The following is a 20,733-nucleotide window of genomic DNA, read 5'->3' on the forward strand; positions in this document are numbered from 1 at the left end:
TCCCTAGAATAATGTGAACAATTCTGGAAGAAAAGAATACAACTGGAATAGAACAGAGAGATCTCATGATGCTAGGATATTAGACATCTTTGTAACTTATTGATAATTTATAATAATTTAAAAATAAAAGAAGATAATATGTATGGTAATATCTTTAACTGAGCCAAAATACAGTGTATTCTGTATAGGAAAATTCATTTTTCATTTTATAATGATATACAGTGAATTAAAGTAAAATAAATTTTTTTTAATGTATGGGGTTGTTATTGGCTCATGAACAAAAGGATGGATACAGTGAACTTCCTAGAACCATCTACTGACAGTGGTCTCCCCTGAATGCAGATTTGTGAACTCATGGTGACTTGACCTGGATGGGCTAGGACCTTCATGTGTGAGTGTGTTAGAACCATGGACAGATGCATAGCCCAGACTGCTGAGCCACTGTCTACCCCAAAGGAACTTGTGGGAGTAAAGCTGTTAACAAGTCACTGCAGACTTTGTGGTCTGGTGCCAGCTGGGCTACGGTGGTGTCCATCACCCTCTTCAGTCTGTTTCAGCTGGGGTTCAACTCAGATTTTGTCTGTTTTCTTCAGTTTAATTTACTACATAGTCATCAAGCATTGAACACGCTGGGCTAAGCACTATACACAACCTCTAGTATCCTATGGCCATTTGCAAAAACAGTAAATAGATAATGGGGGATATTGACTCTAACATCCACAGTGTGAAAAAACTGTGAAGAATATATGAAATCTTACCCAGTTTTGTACTACCGTGGTGAAGGCATGAATCTTCTGGTTCACCCACTTTTTAAAATGTTCTGTCATTCTTTATTAATTATACAATTAATACAGTAAAAAATGCATGCAGCATTGTGAAAAATATTTTAAACATATCAAAAAGAGTGAAATCTCTTTCAATTACTACATCTAAATTTATTCCTATCTCTTCAAATGCACAAATATGCATATTATCTTGAAGATAACTTCTCTTAGCTTGATGTGTTTGTTCTTAAAGTCTCTGTTCCATGCATTTGGAAACTCATTGCATATAAATGTCATTGTGTTTTGAATTGTTTGGTTATTTGAAGTTTGCATGCAGGGCAATGACTTTGAGATTGTTCTATGTGAATTTATATCCTTATGCCAATATCAACCACATTATTTTCAATATTATATCATATTTTACTGAAGGATATATAGCTGTTTCCATTGTTTTGCTATTACAAAATTCTGCATTAACATTGGAGTATAAATCTATGTTTGCAGTTTGCAAATGTTCCATAACATGGTCATGTGGATTTTATAATAACACATTTCAAACAGAATTATTTGATTATATTGATAAAAGGAAAATTAATCATGGATTCCATAAAGTATTAGAAGGAGAAGTGTACAGTGGAGCAAAAAATTCTCATCATTGTGTATTAAATGTAAACTCAAATGACTCTCAATTGTTTTTCCATCTTCTTTAAATATATTTTAATGTTTATTTAAAAAAAAATTTAAAGTTGATTTCTTTCATGAGAGAGACAAAGAAGGCATGCATCCCCAGTAGGGACTCATACCACAACTGCACACTCTCCCATGCCCCCAGCCTTTCTCAGTCAGCCAGGGTCATGGGCATATACACAGTTAGCATGTGTAGATCAATCTGAGACTCAAACCTCTAAACTCTATGTGGCTTCCAGCATTCAAAGAGATGTGTGCTGCTTCTATGCCATTGCAGCTGGGCCTAATTTAAATTGTAAGGGCAATGTTTATGCAAAGACAGTGCCTTAGTCTTATGACCTTCCAGTAGTAAAATTAACCCAAAGATATGGCTTTACTAAGAAATTATTTTTTAATTATTCTTTTTCATCTTTAGATCCTATTAATGATAAATATTTTGCTTACTTGTATTTTGAATCTCAGTTACTCTACCATGTGGCAGAGCAGAAAAAAAAAAAGAAAGAAAAAGAAAAAAACTTCTATGTAATCACTGGTCATCAAAAGAGCTTTTCATCTTCTAAGCTCCAGACAATTTAAGTTTTCTAGAGCTGATGTAATTTTATCATCAGATTCACCTTTTCTGTTACTAATCCATCTCTAGCAGACTCTCCACATCAAGATTAACAATCATCGGGGCCACCAAGTGGCATAGTGGTTACACTGCTGCACTGCCATGTGCACTACCGCGGTTTGAGTCCTGGACCTGGTGGCTTGAAGATCATGCCAGATATGTATGCATGCATGCCCAAGATCCTAGAAGAAGAGTGGAGGGGAAGGAACTGCTACATGGCCACCCTCACTGTGGGCAATTTCCCACTTTCCCTCTCACTATCTGACTCTCTCTCCCTCAGGTGAGCTCATGTGCCCTTAGGCAAAAACAGTAAAAAAGAAAAAAAAAGGACTAACAATCATTTGGGAACATTTCTAATTATTCTTGTACCTAATTGACACAAAACTAAACTAGTCTCATAACAAATGTGTTTTCTGAATGTAAAAGAAAATTGAAAAGTAAATATATGTTTTGTGTAAATAAGAATGATGTACACACACACAGTGCCTTCCAGGTCAACACACCCATAGAATAGCCTATTGCATGAGCACACAGATAGTTTAAAACTAGCTAACTAATAAACTGAATCAGGTCATTTTCCATTTAAGTTTAAATTATTAGACAATGATATTACTTGGCCTACAACCTCAAGTCAGTAAAAATGTCAGACTGAAAGACAAGGTATGAGCTGTACAATCTACACAATCTCTATACCAGATCTTTCTCTATATAGCCTTGGAAGAAACCTCACTGCCTCTGATTTTAGCCATCCCATCCCAGCACATGCAACAGACTCGTTCATGTCACTTATCGAAATGCAAGTATGATATTCTGCTCAGATCACAGCAGCAGGGGTGTGTAAAGGCTTAGGCAGAAACTCCGAGCTCCTTAACAGGACTGTGAGGTCTTTGAGAATCAGTATTTCCCCAGTCCCCAGCTACGTGTCTTCCTCCCACCTGTCCTGTGGTGTGCATAAGTTGTCGCAGAATGAGTTTGCAGCTCACACTCCAACTTCTTGTCCCTTTCTTTCCTGTCTGTGCACACTGAGGTCCTCTCCTCTTTATTCACAATTTCCAAGAATCTCCCTAATCTTCCCCATTGGGCATAACTGTCACACTCTGGTGTGCCTAGCTCTAAGACTGGATCCACATTATTTCACACATCACGTCTCTCTGACCTTCTCCCTCTTGAGGGGAGGGATTACAATACCTTGTTTTTTAACTCTACAGCAAGTGGATAGCACAGATATAATTTAAAACATTTTTTGAATAAGTAAATATGTAATGAATAAATGAGCTGACTATATATCAATGCTAGTCTTTCTTTCTTTCCAAATGGTATGAATGCTCTCAGATGCAATTCACATCGTCTGTGCTTCCTGGGACCTTCTGAGACTATCGCAGTCCACAGACTTGTGGCTCCTCTTCTCTGAGGTTGGCTCCACTTGCAGTCTATGCCGTGTTGGCATCTATATATGAAAGCCAGTTTGTCCTTCGGGAATTGTGCAGGCTGGCTGTTAAACTACTGGTAATTTAAAATTAACCATGGTAGAAGCATTTACACCATGGAAATTGGTAAACTCTGGAAATGAAAGCTTATTTCTTTGTTTACTTTTAAAAAGCTGGGTGTTAAATTTAGCCACACACCACTGTGTGTGCGTGTGTGTGTGTGTGTGTGTCTGTTTGCAGGTGTGTGCACGTACACATCTATCATTTTACTTTTGCTCTGTATGTGTTATCTGACCCCAACAATATTGTAAATCCTAAATGACAAGGAGCCTATATTTTCTGTTTATGTAAGTAAAATTTATGTATTTGCTTATTTATAGAATATTCCTCAATTACTTTCAACATGTGTTATCTGAATAAAATATTCACATCAAAAATCTAAATGTAAAGTAATGATAAAAATAATGTGAGAGTAAGAGAAAATCCATGTAATGAACAGTCAGATTCACATAACTATTGTGACCAAGGATTTTAACAACTATAAGCTTTGTAGCAGCCAAAAATAATAAATGTCATTTTCCATTTCACTTTATTATCTGCTACTAAATATTAACTAAAAGGATAATGTACATTGAAATTAAATCGAAGTATAATTTAAAAAGTTATTTTTTAACTGTATGCTGGCCGTGCATACTTTTTAGACATTATTTTTGCTGCCTTTTTTAAAATAATAGAGATAATTATCATCTTTTGACAAAGAAGGCACTGGATCTAGCAAGGTTAAGAGGTTTGTCATATTTATAAGCAGCTGGTCAGTGTGCAGTCCCCAAGAATGGTTTCCATGACTCAGATCTATTGTCACCACCATTTTGTCATCTTCCTTGTCTTGGTTAGGACAGCGATGTGTCATGAAACTTTTACAAAATAGATAAAACATCTCCTATCTGGGGATTATTTACAAAAACACTTTAAAAACATAAATTTAGGCTCACTGATGGGGTCCACATGCTATCCCCAGGTTTAAGCTTTTAGTAAGACAGGAATTTTGAGCTCTGGGTACTTGCATTCAGGGGTCATCCTAACACTGTCTTCAAATGCTGATGGCCTGGTTGGGATTTCAGCACCAAAGTGAGATATGGTCCAAGGTTAAAACCTAGATTATCATGTGAAGGCCATTCCATAAGTTTGTGTTGAAACCAAAACAACAACAACAACAAAGCAAATTGTTATGCATAGGCTAAGTCTACTCATGAAAAGAAGTTTCCAGTATGATGAATAGTTTAAACTCAATGGAGCTTCATGTGGATTTCTTTTGAGACTCTCATAGCTTTTCTGAGTAACACAAACAGTGGGATAGCTTGACTTATACACAAAGGATTTGGTGCTGGTACCTCAGAGCTACTGACCAAATGATGAGCAGATGCTACATGCAGCTAAGTGTAGCATGAATACTGAGCTTCTCCTGCTGATTTGAGCCCATATAATGCTGAGAAAATGATTCTGTTCCTGTTCTTTGGAACTCATGTTTCATCAGAGAGAGAAAGAAACAGAAAAAAAAATAAGCTGAAGTTTGCTAAGGGCTGAGGTAAATTTGTACTCAGGTTGCTGTGCCAGCAAGAGGGGGTGGGGTGGTGCTGTACGGAGATAATGGAAAACTTTGGTGACATTTCACTGAAGATTAATCTGAAAACTAACTTCTATATTTTTCCTTTTTCTGGGTGTAAATACTCTTCCAGTGATTGATAAAAATGTGAGCTAGATGAAATTACTTGCATAAGAAACCTAACTCTTCTGAAGAAATGCAAAGTATAAAGTGATATGTGCTTTAAAGAGGTAAATGTAAAGAGTGATGTGAAGAGCCAGTTGGTGGCATGATAGTTGAGACAGCTGGATTCCATAGGGCCAATTTTGCTGTTTGGGTACTAGCCTCAGAAAATGTTCTGTGTGTGTGTGTGTGTACCTATATGTGTATGTGCCCAAGATTCTAAGAGGAGAATGGAGGAGAATGGATTGTGGTGTAGTCATCCCTCTGGGGAAATGATATCTCATTTTTTATCTCTCTCTTTCTCCTATCTATCTCCATCTCTCTCCACAAACACATGTATCCTAAAGCAAACTCTGGGGAAGAAAAAAAAAAACTATGAGCATTCTGTGTAGATTCCTTCATTCTGGACAGAGTCAGAGGGAAGTTGCTGGAAGAGGTGATATTTTAGCTGGGTCTAAAACATTGGTAGAAAACCACATCAGGGCATGCAGAAAAATTTAAGAGCCATAGTAACGCTGTATTCTAGAATCAGCTGGAAAGACGAATAACTAGAATAATAAACACAGATTTAAGAGAAAGGCATGGAGGCCAAGGCTACAAATGGAGGTGATAAGTATGTTTTCAAAATCTTCTGCACTAAGGATACCTATTTTCTGACTTCACAGTTGAAGTTAGCGAGTTATGCATGATTTGTGGTTCATGTTTCCTTTTACCAACTCCATATTTAATATCTCCAACATTAAGAACTGGAAATCCTTTCCTCTCTTCTCTTAAAGATCCATTATCTTATTATTAAGGCATTAAGTTATTTGCAACTGGCTGTTTCCTCTGGAAGTCCTGAGATGAGATTAAACTTGAGCTGTTCCCATAATCAAACAGCTTCTGGTCCAAAATGGGCATTTGGTAGGCTTTGTAGTTTGAATGGTGAGGAAGGTTCCTGTTAGGTTCAATAAGATTCACAAAATTCCTAGGAGATGCCCATCACCTCATTCTTGCATCCTTATGAACCTCTACAGATGGAAGAATGTGGGCCAGACTCACACACAGACATTTCTGTACTTAGCTACATGCTTGTATGAAAGATAAAGTGCTTTGTATTAGGAGCACATAGATCTACTGACTGGCTGAAGGTCAATGTGAAAAATTTACAAGGATCCCTTGTGAGTGTCTAGTCATTTTATTTTCTCTTCTTCCCAGTAGATGCAGAGAAACTTGAGGGAAGGACCAGAAGGACACCTGGCACTGCAGAGCCAGGGGTTCTGACTCCAGAGTTGTAGCAGGAGGACTGCCGTAGCTTCAGAGCATTGGGTACATCACTGCCTGACTCAGAGGCACAGGCTTCCTCCCTCTGATGCTTCCTTCCACGTTGCTCACACCTGGATGTCACCAAGCCCAGCCTTGCTCCTCAGGCATGCTGGGGTGTGTTGGCATCAAGCCTGCCTTAGACATCCTGTGTGGGGCCTTTGAAGATCTAAATTAGCTGGGATGGGTCCATTTGACAATCACCCAGGCCAAACTGGCACCTGCAATCTGAGTCACTGCCTTTTAACTGTTTATTAAGTGGTGACAGTGACAGCTAAATAGTTTAGAGGAAGGACTCTTTCTCTGTGTGTTCCGGGAATGTAGTTCTTTACTGAAAAGGCAAAAGCATTATTAACATAGATAGCACTGAGCCAGGAGGAGCAGCTGATACTGTAGACCACAGGAATAGCCCACAACCAAACCACTCTTCCCTTTCATCTTTTGAGAGGAATGATTTCTTAGAAGTCATTCCAATATGTAGGTCTATCCTCTGTGGCACTGGATTAGGGCAGCTCTTAAGGAGGATATGACTTAGAGAGCTTGAAAAGCTGATCAGGCAACATGAAGTGTTCCTCCTGAGTATGACTGTGTGTCTGTTGAAAAGTCACAGTGATTAGCCCCAGGACCTCCAAAAAAGAGGACAGGCCTCTATGAGAATCCTATAGGCTTAGAAGAAGCCAGGAAGTATTTTCTCTCAGCACTTGGGTATAGGACCTTTCTGAGTTGTCTTGTTGATTACCTGAGATATGGGACCAACATCTGTTTTTCGAGGTGAGACACAGGAATGGGTCAAAGTACTCTGGCCAGGAAATGACACTCAGTGGGTGGATCTCGCAGAAACCTACTCCATCAGGGATATCATTGGCAAACACAGAGGCAAGGACAAACATAGACTTCACTCTCTTCACAATTTTGACTATAGTCAGACCAGTTTGGATCCTAGGGACCATTTTTTAGAATAATAGCACAGGTGTCAGAAAAATACACGTGTGCACATATACACTTTGCATAGCATATATGTTGTAATATACAGAAAATGTATCCTGTACAGAACTCCTGCAAGAAAAAGCCTGAGGCAGGTGTAGAGGAATTTAGACTCTGAAGACCTGTGTTCAAGTCCAAAACCCTTCACTTTTTTAAAGTAATTTTTTGCAGGAGGGTGTGGGCACTCACTGGGGAGAAAGAGAGAATTGCCATGGGAAATGTCACGTCACAAACCCTTCTCCTCCATTTCTCCCTCTTTTCAGGATTTTGGGCATGCACACATGCCTGGAATGTTTATCAAGCCACTGAGTCCAGAACTTGAGCCATGCAGTTGGCCATGCAACATCTAACCATCTTAATTACCACATCACTGGCTGTCACCTAAGTCCTTCACTTTATGTCATATAATTTATCTTGAATAAATCTTTTTGTTTATCTGTGCCTTAGTTTTGTGTGTTTGTGTATGTGTGTGTGTGTGTGTGTGTGTGTGTGTGTGTGTGTGTCTTTACTTTTTAATGCATAAAATGAGTGCACCAATAATAATCCTTACTTGGAAGATGTTTGAAGAATCAGTGAAGCCCAGTCATGATAGCACATGCTGGTTTACATTGTTACTCAAGAGTCTGAGACCACATGTGAAGCCCAGGTCGGATTCCTGTTCTACTCTAAAAGCCATGCCGCCTCAGGCCTGTAGTTCCAGTTACCTGGGAAACTGAACCAGAAGGACTGTGACACAGTGAGACTCTGTCTAAAATAATCACTGAATTAATGCAAGGTTTCTGACCTTAGCACTGTTGACCTTTTTTTTTTTTTTTTTCCCTTTTGGTATAGGGTGCATGCATACACCAGAGAGAGATGGGAATAGGGAGTAGAAATCATCTCCCAGGGCAGATGGCCACATCCCATTCTCCTCTTAGGATTTTAGGCACATACATACATGCACTCAGTGAGATTTTCAAGCTGCTGGGTCCAGGATTTGAGTCACAGAGTCGGCCATGTGCTATTCAGCTGCCTTAACATCCATGCTACCTGCTAGCCTAACACCCCTGGCAAGCCAAGCTGAATTTTGCTGTGAAGGACTTTCTGTACAGTGCAAAATGCCCCCTGGTCTTCATCTGCTCAGTGTTACTAAGACCCCTTTGCAAACCTGGCAGCCGAAGATGTCGCTGGACTTTCCTAAATGTCCTCTAAGGGAGCAAAACTGACCCCAGTAGAAAACCACAGATTACATGTAAGTAAAATTATTTGGAAGTAGGAAGAGGTCTCTGTGTACTCGGTAGGCATAGAGACAAAGATAGAAATGAGGAAGTAACAGCATTTGCAAATAATCTGAGTGGACATAGTGTAAAGTAATAAAGCAGTGCCAGTTTCAAATTTATGAAGTAGGAAATCAGATTAAGCCAGCATGATCCATTTTGGCTCTATACTACTGTGAAAATGCCATAGTAAATTAAACAAATGCCGTTTCTTCCTAGTAAAGGGGAGGGAAGAAAAGAAAATGAGTAACACATTAAATTGCAGGATATTAATTATACAGAACTACATATTAAATGTTATGCATCTAAGGAGCTAATTTTCTTCACAATGTTATTATTATTTGTTACTTGTATAGCACCGTTGATGTAAACAGACTGTTTTATAAATACTCCCATAAAGTTTATTGCTCTTATATGAGTGTGCTGTGTAATTATGCATTTACCTTCTAATAAGCAACGTGAGAAACACAGCTCACTCATAGCAAAAACCCCAGCAGTTGCCTCTGTCTGACTTTCTAAAAATCTCTGGGTAGCAACTACTTTGTATGGTGTCAGAAACAAAATTGATATCATCTGAATAAATAAAAGTCTTAAGATAAACTCTATGTTTGTTACTTCTTTTTTCTATTTTAAAGAAATAGGCCAGCTTTTCTCAGAAAGAGTTTCACACCAAGGGGTATTTTTTGGAGGAGGGGTATTTTGGGGTTTTTTCTTGCTCCTCTGCAGGGCTGATCCATCCTTGCTAGGTTTGCAAAGCATGCCGTGCGTGGGTGGGAACAAACCACACAGAACATTTTCTTTGCCTTCAGCACATCACCTTCAATACCACATGGCTAGTTTCTTGAGAAGGGAAAAAATGCAATGAAAAGAAAAACACACACAAATTACTGAAAGGCCAGAATGAATTACATTCTGAAAAGCAGCTTGGCTCTTTCACTTCAAATCACTAACATCAGCAAAAACCCTTTCTGCCCCTTGTCAGCCATGGGCAGTGGGAGGATGGGGGCGGTACATGGGGCACTCCCCTACCAGCAGCTGAACTTGGTCTGATGGAAGAGCCACCGGCCCACCCAGGTCTTGGATTTAGATGATTTTGAGCTTATATACATTAATAGAAAGTCCTTGGGGAATGCAATCTAATCACTGTCTTGGTCAAAAATATTAACAACTTTCTTCCTTTTTGTTTTATGTTCTTCCCTTGGTTTAGAATAGCTAAGACTCTAGAAAAACAGCTGCAAAGGTAATGCATTGCCTCTATAGATTACATAATAAACAATCTCTCGTTTGGAAGACTAGGGTTGTGTTCTTAACTTTGACAAGATTAGTGAAATTACTTGTTTATTTATTAAAGAAAAGAGCTCCAGTATGAAAATCACATATACCCAGGATTCGAGAATTCAAGAATGTTACATACCAGATAGAACGCCTAAGTCAAGAAGGATTGTAAGGCCTAAAAACCTTTTACTAACTGCTCTTCTTACAATTCATCTTTCAAAGAGTGGAACAGACAATACTGGGTATTACTGGTCTTTGAAAAAAAAATGGTTATTTTAAAAAAAGAAAAGAAGAGATTTTTAAAAAGAATCCAAATCATGCAAGCTTTTGGAAATATCTACCCTTCTTCTGAAACTAAGATATCGGTACAGATACATTAGTCTGGAGAAAGACTTAAAAAAAGTCTATATAATATAATTCACCTAAAATATTTTGAAATTTCTTTCTATATCAAGAGTTTTTACCTTAATTTTAATTTTACAATAGTTCTATTTTACACATTTTTCTATCTAACCTATCTGTAAAATGTGCATTTCTAAAAACGATCAGTAATTCTCCACCAAGGGGAGTCAGAAAATGGAAAGGAAGTGATGCTTCTATAAGAAAGCAAGTGTGTTCTTCCTTCCTAGACCTTAGGCAGCAAGTCACCCCCAGGCAAACGTCTGGAGAATGATTGGCACTGTCACTCTTTATGGCAAATTCCTTACTCAGACTGTGACAAGGATGGATTTTTATAACTTGGAACAGAGACTTTGACAATTTACCAAAGCTTGACCACCTTTGATATAAGTTGAGACAATTTAACACTCAGGATTCAAAAAGTGTATTTTTAAGAAAAAAATCACGTAAAACAAAGAAGTTTAAGTACTACGAGACAATAACTTAGATCAGAAATAGAAACATGTCTCAGTAAATGGGGATTAGAGGGAAAGGAAGGCCAGGGTGTAGCTGGTAGTTGGGGCCTCATATCAAGGAGGAAGAACCCAAGGCCTACCTGCAGGAGCACCAGGTGCTCCTCATTTCACCCAGGTCCCACCTGCAGAGACGGGATGACAGGGTGTTTCATCCTGTGCCTGACTCTTACACTCTGGGGGTTCATCCTGCGGTGGCTTACTCCACTCCCTGTGAAGTCCACCTGATGGACATCTCAGTATTGAAGGTCGTGTGTCTCCTTACAACAACATGTGTTTACAGAATGAACTGTGCATTTATGTTGTTACAGAACATTTTCTCGCCCACCCTCCCTGTTCCCAGCAGTTTGAGGTGATGTATGGCTGTTAACTGTTGCTTCTTAGAGTCAAACATTCGGCTCTCTCCAGGAAAACCACTAATTAAACCCAAGGCCAGCAGGTGGTGTGGAGATTAAGGCACTGGACTCCCGTGTGTTCAACCTCGGTTTCACTCCTGGGTGTGTTGATTTGAAAATCATGCTGGATACATGTACATGAGTGCCCAAAACCTGAGAGGAGGACGGAGAAGGAATTGCAGCCTGGCCATCCCCCCTGGGAGGTGATTTCTCACTTCCCTTCTCTGTCTCTCTCCAGCAAATGCAGGTGCCGGTGGTAATAAACAACAACAAAACAGACCAAACCTCCTGCCTATTGGAGGAGTAACTGACAGCACACAGGGGCCCAGGGTGCTGAGACTATGGCAGGTACCAGGGAGGGGTGCCAAGATAATTCAGCTATAGCAGAACCACCCGACCCAGCCTGGGGCAGCTGGGGTAGGATCCTGGAGAAAGTGATTTTAATCATGAGAACAGCTGGTAAGAGAGAACTGAAAGGCAAGAGCTCCAGGCTGATGGAATAGCAGGTGGTAAACCCTAGAGCCAAAGAGAGTCTAAAACATTCTAGGAGCTTTAAGAATTTCAGCATGGGGGACCAGCAGTTAGCGTAATGTCTATGTCACTGGACTCCCATGTAGTTGACTGTGGTTCACGCCCTGGACCCGGTGACTTAAAACTCATGCCGGGTGTGTGTGAGTGTGTGCCTAAGATCCTGAGAGGAGAATGAAGGAAAAGGGATTGCGGTGTGGCCATCCCCCTGGGAGGTGATTTATCGCTTTCTGTCTCTCTCTCTCTCTCTGTCTGTCTGGCGAGCACATGCACCCTATAGAAAAACAAAAAACCTCTCCAAAAAAAAGAAAGAATTTCAGCATGGTTCCAGTTCAGGGTTAGACATGGTTGTGGGGCAGAAAGAGGCATGGTTAGGAGAGGGAGATGCTGCCAGTGGAGCTTGCTATTAATGGTAGGTGGGGCAACTGCTAATTTCTCAAGTCCTCAGGTGGGTTCTTCTATATTAAGGAGGTCTGGAAAATGGAAAATAGGGTTCCTTTCCCATGAAGGGCACCCTTACCCAGTAATAACCTACCTCTGAGCGGGATCTCCCTACAGAGGTCCACATATTATTTCATGTTCTGCAGCACTGGACTCCCGTGTGTTCAACCTCGGTTTCACTCCTGGGTGTGTTGATTTGAAAATCATGCTGGATACATGTACATGAGTGCCCAAAACCTGAGAGGAGGACGGAGAAGGAATTGCAGCCTGGCCATCCCCCCTGGGAGGTGATTTCTCACTTCCCTTCTCTGTCTCTCTCCAGCAAATGCAGGTGCCGGTGGTAATAAACAACAACAAAACAGACCAAACCTCCTGCCTATTGGAGGAGTAACTGACAGCACACAGGGGCCCAGGGTGCTGAGACTATGGCAGGTACCAGGGAGGGGTGCCAAGATAATTCAGCTATAGCAGAACCACCCGACCCAGCCTGGGGCAGCTGGGGTAGGATCCTGGAGAAAGTGATTTTAATCATGAGAACAGCTGGTAAGAGAGAACTGAAAGGCAAGAGCTCCAGGCTGATGGAATAGCAGGTGGTAAACCCTAGAGCCAAAGAGAGTCTAAAACATTCTAGGAGCTTTAAGAATTTCAGCATGGGGGACCAGCAGTTAGCGTAATGTCTATGTCACTGGACTCCCATGTAGTTGACTGTGGTTCACGCCCTGGACCCGGTGACTTAAAACTCATGCCGGGTGTGTGTGAGTGTGTGCCTAAGATCCTGAGAGGAGAATGAAGGAAAAGGGATTGCGGTGTGGCCATCCCCCTGGGAGGTGATTTATCGCTTTCTGTCTCTCTCTCTCTCTCTGTCTGTCTGGCGAGCACATGCACCCTATAGAAAAACAAAAAACCTCTCCAAAAAAAAGAAAGAATTTCAGCATGGTTCCAGTTCAGGGTTAGACATGGTTGTGGGGCAGAAAGAGGCATGGTTAGGAGAGGGAGATGCTGCCAGTGGAGCTTGCTATTAATGGTAGGTGGGGCAACTGCTAATTTCTCAAGTCCTCAGGTGGGTTCTTCTATATTAAGGAGGTCTGGAAAATGGAAAATAGGGTTCCTTTCCCATGAAGGGCACCCTTACCCAGTAATAACCTACCTCTGAGCGGGATCTCCCTACAGAGGTCCACATATTATTTCATGTTCTGCAGACAAATGGTTTTAATGAAAGGGTTTTAGTGAATAAACTTAACAAATGAAAGGAATCCACATTAAAGGAAGAAAAATGCTTGGCAGTCCCTGATTGAGGTCTAGAGATGACTTTAATATATTGCTGCTTTTTGTTTCTTTCTAGCCTTATACATATTTTTCAGCTTAAAACATGTGTGTCCAAAGTTGTCAGACAATCGTGAAGATAAAAGGAAAATGTCATTCCTCATCTGCCAGTCTAACTTCAAAAAAGCTTGTAGTGAGTTTCCTTTGAGCCTTTCCCCCTAATGAGTGGGTGTTTCACCACATTTGAAATTGTATTTTGTACACAATCTTAACTCTACTTTTTCTCACAACATTGTGTCACAGATGTGTTTGCTATAGTTAGAAAGGTTTCACTAGCATCATTTTAAGTAAAAGATAATATTTGATAAAGAGGATGAACCACACTTTACCTAATCTGTTTTTTAGATTGTGGTCACCATTTTGTTAGTATAAATAATCTATGTAGATTTCTCCCAGTGACCTTAGATAATTCCCTTGGGATTGAGTCCTAGGCCTGGAAACCCTATGGGATGAGCATCATTGCGTGGTGTCTCTTTGTATGACCCAAATGTTTCTTCTAGATAGTTTATATCAATTTACATTCAGACCAACTGAACAAGAAAATTAGGCTTCTAGTAAACTTGTGTCAACATCTCACCCATACCCCAGGGCATCATCCTTCCTGGCCGTGAAGAAAAGTTTGAGCAATACGAGACCTGTGTCTGTCCAACGATGCGCAGGTGTACGGGACCTTTCACCCTTGAGGTAATGCCCCAATGTGGGTCTCCATGGCATCTCTAAGCACAAAGACTATGCTTTCGAGGTTTTTGTGGCAGTCTTGGAAACGAAGGTTTCCTTCAATAAAAAGGGCAAACTTGTTTTCTGGCCAGAATCAGAAAGGCAGTGTATCCTTCGGGAGCAAAGGTGGGCAGGTTTGCTAGTAGCCCCGTAGGGCTGGGGACTGGCGCACCCTCACTCCTCGGCGGTGGTGCAGACCTCTCTGCTCAGCATGCACTCGGGCCCACCTCAGGGGTACACAGAACAAGGCAGACAAGTAGCTCCTCTTGCCTGCTGTGTCAGAATAATAGCTGTCTATGTCTATGTGGGGGTCAGCCCCAGAGCTCAGGGCAAAAGGGTCCACATCCCAACTGGCCAACTGAGGTTCAAATCCCAACCTTATGGCTTGAAAATTACTCCTAGGGTATGTGCTCAAAATCCTGGGATGAAAGAAAGGAAGAAAAGGAATTGTGACATGATCATGTTCCACTGGGAGATGCATTCTACTCTCTCTCTCTCTCTCTCCTCTTTCTCTGGCAAGCACAAGCGAACTCTTGCAATTAAAAAAAAAAAAATTAACTGTAAATGAGCAAATGATTGGGGCCGGCAGATAGCATAGCAGTTATGTGGCCAGACTCCCACATGACTGACTGCGTTTCCAGTCCTGGACCCAATAGCTTGAAACTCACCCTGAGCGCATGTGCATGCATGCCCAAGATCCTGGGAGGAGGATGGAGGAGAAGGGATTGTGGCATGGCCATTCTCCCCTCTCAGTGTCTCTGTCTCTCTCTTTCCAACAAGGGCATGCACCCTAAGGCAAAACCTCTCCAAATAAATAACCAAATCAGTAAATGAATCCATGTTCTGTTTCCTCATCAGCTGAATCTTCTGAGAGAGGTCAGCCAGCCTTGCTGCTCAGCAGCTCCTGCTCTCAGGGATTGCTTGGACCCTTAAAAGGTCACAGGACAGGGACCAGCAGTTGGCGTAATGGCTATGTCGCTGGACTGCCATGTAGTCAATAGCCGTTCGCGTCCCAGACCCGGTGGCTTAAAACTCACGCCAGGTGCATGTGCGTGTGTGCCCAAAATCCCGAGAGGAGAATGGAGGAGAAGGGATTGCGGCATGGCCATCTCCCCTGGGGGGTGATTTCTCGCTTTCTGTCTCTCTGTCTCTCTCTGTCTGTCTGGCGAGTGCACGCGCGCTATAGCAAAAACCTCTCAAAAAAAAAAAATGTTCACAGAACAGACCACTGAAGTCTGTGCAGCAAAGGCAGAAAATGCCCAGACTCCGAAAGGAACCATCACACCAAGTGTTCATGTTGTGAATTACTGAGGATCTACCTAGCATTTATTCCTGTTTGTTTACAGTAAGCTAGAAGGCTGAAGAACTGAGGCCCAGAATTCAAAAATACTTGAATTCAACTGCCAGCTTCTTTGTTTATTCCTCCTCTGACTCTGAACATGTGACTCTCTTCTCCAAACCTCAGCATTAAATGGGAATAATACAAGAATCTCACAAATTTATATACTGAAATGATGAAATGCATGACATTGTGAACTGGCTGAGAGTATATACTGAATGTGTTTGTTAACTTCCACTTAGTTTCTGCTCGATTATGAGTCAAATAGATTTTCAGTCCCCAAAGACTGTTAATTAAAATCAGATAATTTGATTATGGTAAAAGCTTAATTGGTAATTAAGTTGACTCTTATAATTTTACTAAGGAAAAACCTTAAAAGCAGATGGTGACCTGATTAGTGAAACTGGACACCAGGTGACACCAGGCAGGATGAGGACCTGGGCCTCCAACGTCAATCCCTTTACCCCCACTGGAATTTTAATCCTCTACAGACATCAGGACTGAGTGAGGTAATATGTAGGTAGAAAACAAGAAAAGGAAAAATGAGATAGAGTGAAAGAAAATCCAGAGAAAGTAAAGACTGCCACAGACCACTATTAAAACTAGGAAGAGGGAACCAGCAGTTAGTGTAATGGCTATGTCACTGGACTCCCACGTAGTCAACCGCGGTTCGCGTCCCGGACCCGGTGGCTTAAAACTCACGCTGGGCGTGTGTGCGTACATGCCCAAGATCCCGAGAAGAGAACGGAAGGGAAGGGATTGCGGCATGACCATCCCCTCTGGGGGGTCATTTCTCACTTTCTGTCTCTTCTCTGTCTGTCTGGCGAGCACACATGCCCTATACCAAAAACCTCTCCAAAAAAAAAAAAAAAACGAAAAAAATTAGGCAGACTGGAAACAGCTTGAAGTCTCACTGAAAGAATATTTCTAATAGAAAGTCAAAGCTGTAAATTCTATGCATTGAGTTAAATAGCTTAGTCAGAGGGGCAGTTTTCAAGCAGTTTTCTCCTTCTCAGATTTAATTTTTCCCCCTTTATTCATGATAGAGCACCTGCATGTGCATGAGAGAGAGACAGAGAAAGAGACAGAAGGAAAGGTCTAAGTGCACTTTCCAAGGTCTGGTCACATCACGATCCTCTTCCTTCAGTCCTGCAGCCCAGTGAATCTTGAGCATGTACATGTTTGCTTGGTGTGTTTCAGCCTTCATGGTGATGTAGGATCTGGCCTTCCCCGGGCAGCATACCTCTGCCACACCAGAGTCAGCCTTGCTTTTTATCCTGCAAAGAAAACTACATTTAGATGTTATCCATTAAAATTACATAAGATGTCATGAAGAGTGACAATAGGGTGGAAATGATACATGCAAGCACAAACTTCCTATTGAAATAAAGAGTCTGCTAACTCAAAAATGAAATAATATGAAGTCATAAATGCTGACTGAAATAGTAGGTCACATCTCAAAGCCGCTATACGCATAATTATATTCTACAAGTCTTGTACGATAATGATTAGAAAAGCCATATGCAATCAGTCAGACCCTATAGACATCTAAGTTAATATCAATTAACAATGCCAAATAACAGAATTAACATTTAAATAATATTAAATATATGCATGGGCATTTTATTAGACAGGACATGCTGTAGTTATGACACTCACGTCTTGAGAGGTTAATGCATTGAAGGTGCATTTTTCAGTCATGAACATTCTACCTCAAGTCTTGACAACATCGTCACAGGGTGTTCCTCCACATGGTGATTGAAGAATTATGGCTTTTTTTTTTTTTTTTTGGAGAGATTTTCACTGTAGGGCGCGTGCGCTCGCCAGACAGACAGAGAGAGACATAGAGACAGAAAGTGAGAAATCACCCCCCAGGGGGGATGGTCACGCCGCAATCCCTTCTCCTCCATTGTCCTCTCGGGATCTTGGGCACGCACGCACACGTGCCCGGCGTGAGTTTTAAGCCACCGGGTCCGGGACACGAACCGCGGTCGACTATGTGGGAATCCAGCGACATAGCCATTACGCTAACTGCTGGTTCCCAAGAATTATGGCTTTGATCCAGTGGCTCGAGCACTTAAGTGTGAGGCACCCTTGGCCACCATGACAGGGAAAGACAGCTTAAACGCTCTAGCCAGTCATTTATATTGGCCCAGAATGAACATATATTGTTTACATCCACAGTCCAGGAGAAAGACCTACCTAGTAACAAAGACCCGAAAATATATAAAGCAAACTTTAATGTTTGGGGAGTCCCACTCTCTCTGACAGAGTCATAAACACAATAATCAAATTAGGTTTTGTGACTGATTCCTAAAAACGAAATCTAGCTGTGTAACACTTTTAGAAAGAACTTTATGCAGAAGTGTTTTTTTTTAATTAATTTTAGTAAAAAGTGGTACTTAGTATGAAAAAGTCTTCACCACTCACAAAACCCAAATCTCCAAAGCACGACGTTATGTAGAATGAATAAATAATGTTTCACTGTGTTGTGACATTGGTGTGGTTTTCAAAAAGAAGACCCTATAGACTGGTTAAACAAAACATGGAGCATTCTTCCACTGGGACACTATGCAACCACTAAAAATAATAAGATAGAGCTGTGTGGGCTGTTCTGGTAAAAGTGATTTGCAGGAAATTGTGGGTAGACTATGAGTGCACACCTACCTACACATTCATATATGCAAACACAGTCACATTTCACCATCCAGGACTCCTTGCAGTGAGGTGTGCCCATGTAATGAGTTCTAGTTGATAAGGTTGGGGTAAAATAGCTGTATAACACCAAGCAATTTCCAGTGGCCCAGGAAAACCTATATTGGCTGTCCTCTGTGGGTTTCTTTCCTTGCGCTTCCATGCTGAGATAAAAGCAGTGGGCCCCGCATGCCTGCTTGAAAGGAAAGCACCCACCCTACAGGATCTGTTGGCTTATACTTCATGTGAACAAAAGGATCACTTCTATCACATGTTCATTTCTTTCCATATTGAAGTTTCCTTTTATACAGTTCTCTTGTCCTGGTTGAAAAACATTAAACTTTTATTAAGAAAAACTGAGAAAAAGAGCTAATGATTTAAAAAAGAGAGAAATTGTGTTTTGTAGTTGTACAGTAAAGGAATAGACCAAGAGCAGTGGTGGAAGAAATGCTTTATCTCTATAGCACCTGGCACCCTTTAATGTTTGAATTAAAATTAATATTTCTAGGGACCAGCAGATGGTGTAATGGTTATGTTGCTGGATTTCTACGGGGTTGACTGCAGTTCAAGTCCTGGACCTGGCAACTTAAAACTTATGCCGGGCACATGTGCATGAGTACCTAAGATCCCAAGAGGAGATGGAGGAAAAGAGATTGCAGCATGGCTCTCCCCGCCACCACCCCAGGGTAAATTTTTGCTTTCTGTCTCTCTGTCTCTGTCTCTCTGACAAGCACTCACACACCCTATAGCAAAAATTCCTCAAAAAATGCCTTTTTTTAAAGAAGATAAAATAAAACTCATGTTGTATATGCTTACCTTTTTGTACCTGTCTTTTTTTGGTAAATATTTAACATAGGAAGAAAAAGAAACAAACAAACAAAAAATCTGTTTAATTGACCAGTATCTATCCCAATAATGTGACTAATCAAGTTACTTAAACTCTGGAGTCTCAGCTGTATCGCCACTAATCAAGGTCTTCTAATGGACATTAAAGAACCTTCTACCTAGAATGTCTTTCCTTATAGGTCTACTCAGGCACACAGGGAGTAAGATCACCAAACTTAGAATGAAGCAAAGACTTCTTGAGAAAGGAAAAGCTCTGTGCTGGTATGCAGGGTGTTTCCTGAACAGAGAAGTGATGATGTGAGTATTCCTTAATCCAGAGGTACATCAAGAAAGAAATCGTGTCTGGGGACTTGGAAAATATGTAGTGTGTATGTTTGTGAAATGCATATAAACAGACCCTAGTGATTGAAAAAGAAGAAAAGAAAACCAGAGAATATAAAAACAATGAATGTGAAATGTTTCTAAAAATTCTAATAAGAAAAAGGGAAAGCAGCTGCCTGACCACAGCATAATAGTGTGAGTGCACACATACACACATACCCTCTTGAAAATTCAATGCTTTCATTCATTCTCCTTGGTGAAATGATATCCGATGTGGGACTCCAGAATTATTCTCATTGTAACAAGCCCTTTGTTTATCATTGTCTATTGAGAAAAGTTTTCTCACTTTCAACAAACCAATAAATCTCATTGATGCTGCTGAGCTGTCATGAGCTTTGTTGAAAGTCTAGAAATGCCACAATACCTACTCAATCCTCAGTCTGTTTCAGGCCCTCTTCTCACCAATGGTTGTGCAAATAGTCCTTTATCCAAAAGAGTTTTATTTCAAGAAGAAACTATGCTAGGGATGCTACCATATGTACATCCCCCAGGGCCAAGTCTCCCTAATGTCTTAGATTCCCTCAGCAGGTATCTCAACCATGGCTCCACTGGAACATTCTTCCCTTTAAGAACTCTTCTCCTTACCTCTCTTACTGTTTTGTGTAAACCTGAGTATATGATAGAACTTAGAGAATCAATTATTCTCAGAACAAAGAGTCTTAATAACACTAGTAAGAGCTGCAATGTTTGAAAGCCAATTATTGAAACAATGGACCAAGTGCATTGCTCACCTTATCTGTGCTCTTCTAGCACAAGTGTACAGAGGAGCATCTTTAGCTTTTTTCCAGTTCCATATATTCAATACAAGCATATGCATGTATGTGGGCAAATACGCACACACACACACACACACACACACACATAGATTTTTACCCTCACCCATTACATAGTATTGGCACCAAGGGTCTGAAAGCAGCCCTTATTTATTTGGGTGTAATGGTCAAAATGGAGAACACGTCACATTCCCCCATCCTCCATCCTAGGTGCAAGGGTCTTCTCCTAGCTCATGCGCCACTGGATCAAATGACCCTCCAATGTAGGAGACAGATGCAATTCAGTGAACCTATTTCGGATGAATCATTCGTGCC

The sequence above is a fragment of the Tupaia chinensis genome, unplaced genomic scaffold (assembly GCF_000334495.1).
Source record: "Tupaia chinensis unplaced genomic scaffold, TupChi_1.0 Scaffold000045_1, whole genome shotgun sequence".
Lineage (NCBI taxonomy): Eukaryota > Metazoa > Chordata > Mammalia > Scandentia > Tupaiidae > Tupaia > Tupaia belangeri.